The sequence below is a fragment of the Psammomys obesus genome, unplaced genomic scaffold (genome assembly GCF_907164565.1).
Source record: "Psammomys obesus unplaced genomic scaffold, mPsaObe1.curated_primary_1811, whole genome shotgun sequence".
Taxonomy (NCBI): domain Eukaryota; kingdom Metazoa; phylum Chordata; class Mammalia; order Rodentia; family Muridae; genus Psammomys; species Psammomys obesus.
The window spans coordinates 8,024,806-8,037,474 of record NW_026585504.1 but is presented as its reverse complement, the minus strand read 5'-3'; the positions used below and the strand labels follow the sequence as shown (position 1 = coordinate 8,037,474).

The 12,669-nt window shown below is 46.2% G+C and overlaps 1 long non-coding RNA gene across 3 annotated transcripts in view; it reads right to left on the bottom strand.

Moving 5' to 3' along the window:
• Positions 1-706: 706 nt before the first annotated feature.
• LOC129673945 (uncharacterized) overlaps positions 707-12,669 on the bottom strand; it is a 56,589-nt gene continuing 44,626 nt past the window's right edge. Inside the window, exons 2-3 of one of the 3 annotated variants that reach the window (XR_008719750.1) lie at positions 1,381-1,504; positions 707-1,005 (exon numbers count right to left, since the gene is read on the bottom strand). This is a non-coding gene — a long non-coding RNA (uncharacterized LOC129673945). The remainder of the gene's footprint in view (positions 1,006-1,380; positions 1,505-12,669) is intronic. The other 2 variants (XR_008719751.1, XR_008719749.1) reach the window with 2 other exon arrangements.

Sequence of the window (12,669 nt, the reverse complement as noted above, 5' to 3'; positions counted from 1 at the left end):
GCTGAGAAGCATATAGCGGACATGGCCACTGAGTTATTATTGGATTTCTGCTCAGCTTGCAAGGGAAAACTAACAGACTTCTTGGACAGTGACTACAAATGGCCTCTTTGGAGACCTTCCCAGCTCACAGTTAGAGGATGAGACGAGACCTCTGTAGAAGGAATGAGTGGCCATTTAGCTACTTCTGAGGATATTCCAGTGACAGTCACAGGGTCTCAGAATGGAGGAGTGGATTTGGGAAGTCAGGACATCTGAATGAAATGTCTATGATACCCATGCAACCTCCCAGTTCTTCACTTCCTGAGCTAAGCTTCCTTCTAAGTAGGCTACACATGCCAGGGTCGTGGGGGCAAAGGCTGTTCCCATCTTGTCTCCAGAACATGGCATACAGTAGGCCCCAAAGAAATTATTATGGATTGAACCTACAAATCAGTGATGTATGTGGGAGGAGAGGGGAGGATGTGGAGAAAGTTGGAGTTTTCGATTGAAGCTCAAAGTTGAGGGTGTTCTCTGGGTTAGCCTAGAGAGATTTTCCAGAAAGCTTCTCACAGGACCAACATGGCTGAGATTCTAGCTCAGTGCACTTTTAAAGATGTGATATTGTGTGGTCGTGATGATCTTGAAGAGCAGCCTCAGAGAAAGTTCCCCGAAGTTCAAGGTCAGAGACCTTTAGTGTTTCTGTATAGCTAATTAACAGGCTATTCCATTTTCTTTAGTTTTGCTTTTAATGAAGGAAGGATTAAGACATGAGAGAGGGCCCGAAAAATGAGAGACCAACCAAAGATGACCATCACCAAAATACTGCAGGCCCATCAGCAGCGGGTATGGGGGTCCACCAGAGCGCCCCCAGAAGTTACAGTCCATTCCCAGAGGGAAACCCTGCACCTGCCTCCAGCTGCGATCAGCAGGTAGAGGAGCTGCTGGGGGCACGTCCTGGTTTTTCTGTGTCTGTGTCATTTTCGATCAACTGTGTCATGGGGTTTCCTGTTTCAGCTCCCAGTTATTCTGAAACAAAAATATGCAAGAAAAACATAGGTCACTGCCAACCGCACTGAGACAATCACTCTAGAACATGAAAACTGAAAAGGGAGAGCGATCGTAAATGCCACCGTGAGCATGGGATCAAGTCAATAGCACATCTATTCACGTTGTGAATTTGGAGGGTGGGGGTGAGATGTAACAACCCTTGAAAGACCGTTCAGGGGAGATCAAAGAGGCAAATGTTCTCAGAATCCCACTGTCTTGTTTGGGGCCACCCTGTTGTGGCTTCCCCATGGGGCCTGATGCCCCAGGAGCTATGAGGCTCCACTTGTGTGTATTCTTGATTTTTGCTGGATTCAGAAGACACATCAGGTCCTACCCCCAGGGACCCAGAGCAACCTCAAGCAAAGCCACTGGTGGGAATTCCAGTCCATGGAGGTGCAGAGCCTCTAGTGACCTCTCCTCTCTTCGACTCTGAAGACAGCAACTGTGGGCTCACTTGAACTTGTGCCAAGTAGCCTTCCTAGGAGGCAAGGAAAAAATGAGGCAAGCCCTTCTGCACACACAACCAAGCAGAGGTTGCAAGGATGGGTACAGGGCTGGCAAAAAATTTCAGAGAGACCGGGGTTCTATTAATAACTGCATTGACGCTTGAGGCCCCCATGGTCGGCCTCCCAAGCTGCACCCCTGTTTGCAGATCGCATGCTCAGCTCTCCCAAAGGAGTGAAAGGGTATTTCCAAAGGCAGAGTAGAGAGAGGCAGATGGTGCCACACTCCCACAGGGCATACTGTAGACCCACAGAGCTGGCTCTGCGCTCAGATCTGCTACTCACACGTGCCCAGGAGGGAGCAGTTTTTCCACGAGCTGGTGGGAGACAATGTCCCCGTGGGAGCAAGGTCAAGTCTAAGCTGGCCACTGTTTCCAGCTACACTGACCCGAAGGCCCTTTGTTAGTGACCCACATTTTTCTGCAACATCGGAGGGGGGATTGTATGATTTTTGGAATACCTCCATGCTTCCCCAAGAGACCCCTTTCACAATGCATAGTCGTACAAAGGACTCGAGAAGTAGGAAATACGGAAAGTTGCTCAGACTGACGCATTGTGTGTTTCCCAACAAGCGGGCTGTTGCTGCGTGGACTTAGGAAGTACCACAGAGGGCAGATTGCCCAGCCATTGAGCTCTGGCTAGCCTTCTAAGGACCGGCTCTGGGCTGCAGGTCACTAAGAACAAAGCCTGTCAGAGGGTCCAGGCTCTTGAGACTGGCAGCTGCGATAAATCAGCGCCTTTATTTTTCCTTAAAAGGCTCCTCATGTCAGTGGCAGTGGGGACATTTCTGGGCACTGAAGAACCTGGCTGTGGGGCACCTACACAGTCAATGGGAACAGCACCCGCCTGCTCCCCACCCCCCATAAATCTTTTGGGAAAACCAGCTTCCCGTTTTGTGTCCTGTGAGCCAGCATTTTCTGACCAGGCTCGCAGTATCCGCCATCTGGCCCTGGATTTCATCTGCAGTGCCTTCCTGGGTGGGCGAAGAGAAACAGGAACTGGGTGACGCACCAGTGGCTGTCACGGGTGGAAGGAGAAACTGGCTTCCTTTAGTTCTACCGGCCAAGCAGAGATAGCTGACTGCCCCGTCCTCACCGGCCTGCCTCTTTCTGAGTGGAATGCAGAACCCAAATGTAATAGCCCAGGCGGCTGCAATATGGCATGCCCAGCCATGTGGGTACTGAAATTGTGGCAAGGTGATAGGGCCTTATAGACAAAGCAGGCCAGGCACACAGAAGGGGGAAGTGGACACCCTTCCCAAGGCCACGCTGGAAGATGCACAGCTGGACTAGGACTCGGGTCTTTCCCACCTAGTTCCCACGGGCTAGTGGCCAAAGCTAAGTTTCTTGAATTCCAGCTCACCACTGCAAGCCCTGAACTAGCCGGCCTGGGAGCTTTTGCGTGGATGAAGCCAATTCCTGTGGACCCCACGCTGGATTGCTAGCTAGTTATCACTGGGAAAGCCCAGGCTAGTCCATTTGGGTACCATAAGTAGTTTGTTCCTAGTTCTAAGCAAATCTCAAGAATGTTTTCCATAAGCTAGTGGACACTGGAAGTGAGTAGGGACCACCCAGGCCTCCCCAGAATGGACTGATGGCTGAATGTGGGGCCATGTGACTCTCTGCCTTGGAGAGCTTTGCTGTCCAAAGGATCTCTAATACTCACCATTAGCAACTCCTCAGCCCCACCATGAATACACAGCTTTATTTTCCCCAAAGATGTGATGAAAAGCCTAGAGCCACGCATACTGAAGACGAGTGCTCACAGGGGACCAGGAATGCACCTCAACCCAGAGGTGTCCATACAGTTAGTGAAGCATGAACCCTTGAGGTGCCCCTGTCTTGTCTCTCAACAGGTTTCCTGTGTCCAGAGCTACAGCCATGGATCCGAGCAGGTTTAGAGCCTTTGCGGGGTGAGGACTCCTCCCAGAAACGAGTGCTCCGTGCACTGTTATTAACTACACCTGGCCCAGAAAGTGACCGTGTGCTGTATGGAGGCTTTCAACTCCCTGACGGCAGAGCCTGAGCCCTCCCAAAGCTCTCCCAACACACCCAGCTTGTCATTCACCCCTGAGGATGGGCATCCCATCTGCCAGAGTGTCCTTGACGTGTGTTTTCATGAAAGCTTGGAGTCAGTCCTTTCGGAAGGATGTGCCAAGGCCATCTCTTACCAAGCTGGAAGAGCCAAAAGCACGGGAATCCCCAAATTCAGCAGGTGGAGCCTGACAGCCACTCCCAGTTTCCCACTCAGCATCCTGGTCACTGCATTCTGAGTGTCCTGGAATGGCCAGATGCTCACAAGTAACTCAAACACCAGAGCTTCAAGGGTCCTGCAAGCTGGCTCACCTTTTACCAGTCCTTAGGGACCTCAAAAGATTGCCTCAGTCTATAGCAAAGGTGCAAATAGGCAAAGGGTCCACAGTTAATAGTCTGGTCTCCCTGTTGTCTTCTGGTCTCATCTTTTCACACCCTTCCCTCTGGCTACTTTCTCCATTCTTGCTAGATAAAAAATTATTTTTTAAAGAACAATACCTCGTGGACACTTCAGCAGATTTATATTGCCCGGATGACTTGGTGAGAGGCCAAAAGTATAGGTCACCTTGCTGTATAGCAACTGTATAGAGAAATGCCAAAGGCCTTTGAAAACCAGCATTCACCTCGAAGGCTGTGCTGCAACCTGTGAGAAGAGCCTCGGCCTTCAGGAAAAACAGAAACAATCGAGAGCCATGACCCTCCAAGCTTGCCAGCTGTCCCAGGCCCTGGACATTGGTTCTCAGTGTTCAGGTCTCCCAGCCAGGCCATTCTCTGTGCAGCAACACGAAATCACCCAAAGATTCATTACATATTCAAACCCTCGAGCTTCCCCTGGGGTCTTCTAATTTGGAAACTCGGGGGTGGGCGGCCGGGGCAGAAGCCCAGGAGCTGGGATTGTCCTCACAGCACCCAGAAATAGAAATGTAAAAGCCACGTGATGGTTTGCTCCCAGTAACAGTCATGAACATAGACTCCAGGGTCTCTATAGACCCTATGGACCACACTTAGTCACCTGTAGGTATCTAGTTTCAGTAACTTGACTCAAGCTACTCAGCCGGAGGGCCCTTCCAGAGATTCCCCACAGTGGCAGGAAAAGTGAGCAACTCAGAATGCAGCCAAGGTTTGGGAGGAATGTGGAGGGGAAAGCCTCCATCTCCTGCTATTGATGTCGAACATCTGCACAGCTGGAGGGCTCTCAAGCCCGTGAGAAGGTAATTTCTCCTACAGCGAGCTGTTCCCCCAGCCCGGCCATGCATCGCTGCCTCTTTTCCCCAGTCTACATAGACCTACTGAGAAGGCAGGACCCCATGACTCTTGACATTTCCCTTCGGTGGAAGCAGAGCCACACCATTGGCTCCACATACCTTACTGTGACCCTGAGAAGGAGGGTGGATGCGAAGCCACCCACCTTTCAGTCTGGTCACAGTGTAGTCTCAGAGCATAGGCACCAGACAGAACAAAATACTTGTCCTGAGACAGGTAGGAGGCTCAAAAGGGCAGGCAGAAAAAAAAAAAAAAGAGGCTAACAATAACAACAACAACAAAAAACCCCTAGCCTTGTACAGGAAGTATGAGAAAAAGGAGAAAAGAAAGAGGAGGAGAAAGAGAGATGGGGGGGGGGGGGGGGGGGAGAAAAGCTAGGAAGCTGTAGGTACATGCTACAGGTAAGATGTTGTGTCCCTCAGTTTCCATGGTCACCTCTGCAATGATGGGGCCACAGGCAGGACCGTGGGGACCTTCCAAAACCAACAAGGTGATGGGGAGTTCATGAAGCCCAGACTGGCCAGACACCAGGAGAACCTAGTGCCCACTGGCAGCCTTCCCGAAAGGTGTGAATACCCTCTCTCAGAGAACATGCACTGCAAGCCCTGCCTCCGCTCCAGACTCTGACTTCTTGTGTGCTTCGGGTGAAGAAGCAAGACTTGCAAGATTCTGACCACGAACACCCCCCCCACACACACACACACAACACACAACCAGCCACAACTGCAGCAGAAGGAGAAAGCCTGCCAGCCGAGCCTCCATCCAGGTCCCGGGCCACACAGACCTGCAGAGCTGCAAAGCCCATCCAGCCCAGCCTTCCTTTCACAGACACCAACCGTAGGCTACCTGAGGCGGAGGGGGGTTGCCACCTGACACCCAGCCCTCTACCCTCCGTGAAGTGTGGCCTGGCTGGATTGTGAAAAACAGCAGGGAGAGGCATGCTCACAGCCTACAGAAGCCAGCCAGAGCCAAGTCCATTTCCTCTAGGTAGCACCAGCTAGAAGAAGAGTGGGAATTAGGAATCCTCCTCCCCATAATAAAAGTCAGCGTTGTAACATGAGCAACTGATTGAAAAACGTAGCGACTAATTATATAATTGTGGAAGGACGCAATTAGTCAAAGGAAGGAGGGAAGAAAGAAAGAAAAAGGGCTTTTGTATACACAAATCTTAAAAATAGAACTAAGGGCTTCATATCATACCCAGTAGTCTATTATACACCCTTCTTTTAGCTGCTGAAAAGGTTAATAATTTTCCTACCGAAACTGAATGTGGGTTGTGAAAGAGCATTAAAATGAAGAAAATTTCCCCGAGGCTGCTAATGTATTATCAGCAAAGCCATCGGGTTTCAGTTTGAGTTGTTTGTATTTATTTGTGAAAACAAAGATCAGATCAGCAGAAGCCTCATCCTAACTATTGTCCTGGCATGTCTCAGTTTTTATGAGATGGAAAAATAGAAGACCCTCACAAATGTGTACATAAACACACACACACACACACACACACACACACACACACGAATACAGGCATGAGAAATCAAAACAGCAGCTTAAGAAGGAGATATGTTTCACTCAGTTCCAGCCTTTGGAAAAAAAAAAGTATTGTCTCATGTAAAACTGTTTTGTTTATAGTTTGTCCAAACAGGAGGCTGCATTTGTACTTTTAATTGTTGAAATTTTTGTCTATTGTATGGTCAGGTAGAGAGCTCTTTTTTTTTTTTTTTTTAACTGTAATCTTTGTTTAACACTTTCAGAAGTGTAAATATAGCCGTATCATAATTCTGTGTAGGAGACTTAGGGGAGGAAATACAATTTAAATTCTCCTCTCAAGGATCAAAATCATGAGCCTGGAGACACTTCTGAGCAGGTGGAATCCGGATGAAAGGCAGGAGTTTAGGTGATTTTAACCAGCACGTGCCTAGGTGCCAGGTGAGCAGGCTTTTCTCTGAAGTTTTAAAAGAAACCAGACGATGAAGTGGTTAATGAGGCTGTGGGGTGCTCGGAGACTTCTCTGCGTGTGTTTCCATCACAACATAAACACCAGAATGAAGAAAGAAAGAAAGAAAAAAAACCTGCAAAAGGAACTCTCCAGTGGTCTCACTTCACCGAACAAACTGTTTTTCTACCTATTTTGTGTTGCGGGCTTTTGTTATCAACCCAATCGGCAAATTGTGGCCAATTTTGTCATGGTGTAAGCAGACATTTTGTTCCCAAACTGTTTTCAACATTTTAGCTACCAATTACAGTCAATGAGAGAATGAGCAAGCCACAGTAAAACAGAAAGGGTACTCGGCTCTCAATTAACCCCTCTTAAGGTGAAAGACGCACGGACCTTTACAGTGGTATATATTTTTGAAAACAGAGCTCTAGTAAATTCATATTCTGAAACAACTTAGTCAGCCTTTTGTGGAAAAGAATCATTAATGATTAACCTGCTGATTGGATTTTGAAACCAACCAGGAGACATTCTCCAGTTCTAACCACGAGGAGACCTTGGAACTATCCCATTTAATGATACCGTATCACTATCAATTTACAAAAAAAAAAAAAAAAAAAAAAAGACAGAAACCAGATAAAGTTTGAAAATGCATATGAAACTCTCTGGGAGTGAAATGAATTAAACCAAGGTAAAAAGAGAAATAGAAAATCACCAGTTAAGTACTTATTTACTACTGAAAATAAATGACACCCACGGAGTTCAAGCAATAGATTAATATTGAAACCAAACGGCAGCCTTACACCGCAAATCATTTCATTAAAAACAAATACAGAATGAGACCTAGTTAAAATGAAAACGCAAGGCTTTATTTGATGAGGCATTAAATATAAAGATCAGGCCACGATGGAAAGCTGGCACAGGTCTTCTTTTTCTTTTTTTTCTTTTTTTCTTTTTGTTGCTGTGTGTGTTATTACAACAGGACTCTGACAAAGCAGAAGTCAGGAAGGACCCTTTCGTAAAGATTCATAAACGGCTTGGAAGGAAAGCAGAATGTGAGACGCAAGAGCGAGCTCAGAACGCTGGGCTTGTCACCATCCCTCAGGTTTAAAGGCATAGCAATGTGTACATTTTTAGCCTTTTAAAATACCAGCATGCCCACACACTGCCTCGGATTAAACCAAGGAGAAAATGACACATTCTGAAACCATTTTCTACAGCTACCTTCCTGGTAACACTAAGGCACTTACAATCAAATTAATGAGTTCTTAAAAGCCCAGACAGTTGTCCACAGAGACAGGACCGTTCGTTCACAGGAGCCTACACACCACTCTAAGATTTTCAGGCAATTCCACGAGTATTCAACTTCATTATTTGTGTTCAGAAAAACTCAGCTTTTCACATCTATTTTAGACAAGACACAGCTCATTGCTTCTGGACATTGAGGAACGCTTTGAAAAAGCCCACAGAAGCACCATAATGCTTCCCTGACTTTAGACAATCTAGGAATTGCTTGCTTCTTGTCCCTGTGCCTTTGCATAACCTGTTCCTATCTGAAAATTCTTTAAGTAGCAAAGAAAGGAAACACCCACAGCGTCTGAGGAGTCAGAAAGTCAATTTCTTCATAAACAGCCACCCGAAAATAAACAGTGAGGAAGACCTAAAACAAACAGCAAAAACTCAGGAGGAGGGCTGGACAAATGGACTGTCAGAACACTTAGCAGAGGGGATTTTAAGTAATTAACAAGGGAGTCACTTTTATTTGTGGTCAACCTAAAAGATTCTCAGTGAAAGGTCGACATTGCTTCTGGTAACGTGGAGCCGATGAGAGCGCCAGTGAGCTAATATCTTCCATTCAACTGTGGTGTCTACTAACCTGCCCAGGATCCAGAAATGATTCTCTCTCCCATCCTCTCAAGCAGCCTGCCTCACAGAACACCGGCGTTTAGCAAAAGACAGAACAACTTCAGAACAATGCTGTGATTTGAAAGTGACAGGGAACTTCAAGACAAAAGGGGTCACTGACACTTGCCATTTTGGGGAGAGTATTTGGTGAGAATTTCACTTCATAATGCCCTCTCTGTCCTCGTTGAGCAAAACTGGGCACTCAAGCTCAGAGGCAGCCTAGCAGGGACACCTACCACCCCTGTAAAACCCACACACCCCGTGTGAGACTTGGGAAATGATGATGGCTTTAGTCATCTGGAAAGATAGCTGTGAAGGGCTTCTCTTCAGAACCTCTGTCCTTTTAACTCTGCCTCACCACAACAGAAAAGTTCAAATTCACACTCCACTGTGCTTGTGACCCGGGAATTTCTTAAGAGCAGGGTGGTTGTTTCACAGACCCAAGCGCTTCCTGCATAAATGGTCAAGAGATGATCTTTAAAAAGAAAAAAAGAAAAAGAAAAAGAAAAAAAAAAGATCTCAAAAAATTTTTGGAAAGTATATGTAAATATAAAATCTCTCCTGTATTAAAAATTAATGTTTTAGCACAGCTATTTGACATGTAGCCTACCTGACTTACTCTTTTTCACACACAAAATGAACTTGTTAACACCAAAACTTTTCAAACTTTGTTTAAAGACATTCGTAAGTATTAGTAGGGTGTGGGGTTTTTTTCTCTCCCATTTACCCTTTTGTTTGAAGTCAATCTATCATTTATAAAATGGTGACAGTAATTTTGTTGAAACAACGTGGCTTTAGAGGTTTATACTGGCTCAGATATACAACTGGGGTATTTTTGTACAGGAATTTTTTTTAAAGAATCTATAAATAACTGTAAGTGGGAGGGAGGAGCCCCCGAACTCAGAATGCTTATCCTGGAAGCTAGGGTCTCACACCATTACATTTGATTTCTCTCCACAGAGAAGAAAATGAAATTGGTTTTCAGTAAAACATTAAATGTGTAACAAGCAGGAGGAACCTGTCGCATATGCAATACTAATTTATGAGGAAAGACACGATAGAGTCCTGCAGCCTGACCCTGGTCCGTGTCAGTGGTGTCCCAGAGAGCCGGCCAGTTGCATTACACAGTGGCTCTGCATCACAGAAAACAGGATGGCCCTAGCTGTAAACCCCAGAGTAAAGCTAAGCTCGAAGGGCAATCTGTTAGCAGGAGCCTAAGGCGCCGTGGACGTCCATGGACCCTGAAGAGTGCAATGTGTTTCTGAGAGTGACCTAGCCCTTCCATTGATGTTGGCTGGAAAGCTCGGTTTAATGAGCTGTAGGGTGCCAGGCAATCTCTCTATCAAAGCCAGCTGAAAACAAAACTGAGACACACAGCTTGTGGTTTCACAAAAAAAAATGTATTTACATGAAATGTATTTTAAAGGGAGTTCGAGCCTCAGGCACGATGCCATCTGTCATGTGCGGTGAGTTTGACATTTAAAGGGGTCAGAGGTTGTCAGATGTATCTACCTCCAGTCTAAACTTAGCCGCCACCCCTACCAGCAAGGCTTGTTCTGCTGATTTCCAGCTTATAAATCCGAGAAAAGACTCAAGCCTATTTATTGAACACCAATCCTCTCATCCCCTCTCACTTCCTTACCTAAGATCTGTTTGAAAGGAAGTGGAGCCCTGGGTGTGGGGGAAGAAAAGCCAACTTTCACATGTTGTCACAGGGATGGTGACAGAGGGACCAAACCAGAGTCCAGAGTTGGGGGACAGAGTTATAAATGACAGTGGTATTTCCCACCTCGTGGTCCACTTCCTCACCCCAAATTCTCTAGGAAAGAGCTATCTGCCAAGGTGACTCTCTTTGACTCTCATAAATTCTCCGTAGTTTCTAGAAAAAGCCCAAAATGACACCAAAAATGTAAGGTCATTTACAGCTGCATCAGCAAAAATCACAAAAGGAGCCATAAAGTCCCTGATAAACATTGACTTTGGGGTCTCTTCAATAGGCGACTCAGATCCCAAGGGCCCTGGGTTGGTATGTGTTTAGCAACTCAGAATGAAGGCTGCACACTTTATCAAGAAGTAGAAGAGTGAATCACCATTAACTCACTCCTAGTCAGCGATGTTTGGTAAATATGTGAGTCATTTCTCCCTCATTTCCAAACCCCACTTCCCCACCTAATTTGTTGGGAATGAAAACTGAACCTAACATAAATTAGGATAAGCCCCCAAAGACCCAAATAGATTCCCTACCCTGCAGCCAGCAACACCCTGAATTCTCAGAGCCTCGTTCCTGGGAATGCACAGATACTCCAGGCAGAAAGGAGGGTGCTCTGAAAGATCCCCACAGCCCTTCTCTTTTCACTAGCATTGTGGAGGTGGAGGGATACTGACCCAGGGCCTTAATGCAAGCAAGGGTCTAGGTACGGTGTCAGCCTGGCTCTCAAAGGTTGTGAGGCGGAATAGCTTGTAAAACTGTGCTAGCCTATCTGCTAGCTTGTTTTTAAAGTCTTTAAAAAGGCCTCTTCTCTAACCTGGAGCTATCACTGGGAAACATTTGTGTGTGTGTGTATGTTTTAATTGTACTATTATTTCCTTACATTAAAAAAAACATATACACATATTTCCATGTATGTATATATATCATATACTTAAAATTAAAAAAAGATTTTAAATAACCTCACCATAAGTAATTGAAAATGATAAAAGAATATGTTGAACTGATGATAATGATTGCATTAGGATTCAAACCTGGAGCTTAGTGTATATGAGGCAAAACTGTACCGTCCTGTTTACGTTCCCCAGTCAGGAGATAGAGACACTGAATCTGACTTAGACATTGCACAGTGTATGAATATACCACTTGGTACCCCGTAAGTATGCATGCTTTTAAAATTCATATTTCTCTGTTAAGCTTTTTAACTGATAACTGCACACAAAGGTATTCAGTAGAGAAAGTGTAAAAATCCAGTGTGAAGCCCCACATTGTGGCCCCCCCAGCTCTAGGAAAGTTTGCTGAGGTGTGTTGCTTAATTCTGATGTGTGATTTTTTTTTAATTTATCAGGGTTTTTTATTTTAATAATAAAATTTATAATTTCTTTTTCAAAATGGTGATGATACACTATATAAATTTTATTTCAATAAAATTATAAAAATTATTATTAAAAAAAATCTGCCCCTATTGCTGCCCTCCAAACCCAAGAGGACCAGGCCCGCACACTGCCTGTTCTGCGGGGACTGTACTGTCTTCTCCGCAGCAGACAGCAGCTTTGATTTCTTTTGTGAACTTAGGGGCATCCAGACTTCACCTCCTAAGAATTCTCTCCTGCTTGCCTGAGCTGTGGCCTTCGTTCAAGGCTTGCTAACGCCAAGGTGAGGAATGAGGGGGATGACTTGGCCCTGAGCACAACGGGTCTCTTGGATCTGCCATGAGCACAGGCTGGCTAGGCAAGCTCCTTGGCTACACCAAGCTGACTATTGTTCTGAGTCAGCATACAGAAGTCCCAGGGACAGCTGAGCTGCACCTCTGCTTTACGGACTCATTTTGAGAAAGACAGAGTCACAATCAAGCGGCTTCTGAAGGACCTAATCTGGCCCGGTGAAGACTGCCCGCACAATCAAAAGGGTAACTCTCCTTTCCAGTCACTCTGGGGCCCTCTACGCCACGGGTCTCTTCCCTCCGGGTTCCAGCCACAGGCTGGGACCCCACGAAGCGATGTGCTCTGCCCTCTGTCCCCCACTCCGTGGCTGTCCTTGTTGACACCGTCCCCTCTGGCTTATTAGCCTGCACTGACTGCTTTCTGCTGCTGCCTGTTGCTGGGGAAGGCACCCTGATCGCTTAGAAAGAATACCGGCTGCGGTACTCACTCCTCGGGGAGTGGCACAGTGTGGTGACAAGGCAGAGTCATCCACACATTCACATTTACATTTTTCTTCAAAAGGATGGCAGCGTACACCCTACAGCGGGGTGTGTGTGTGTGTGTGTGTGTGTGTGTGTGTGTGTGTGTGTGTGTG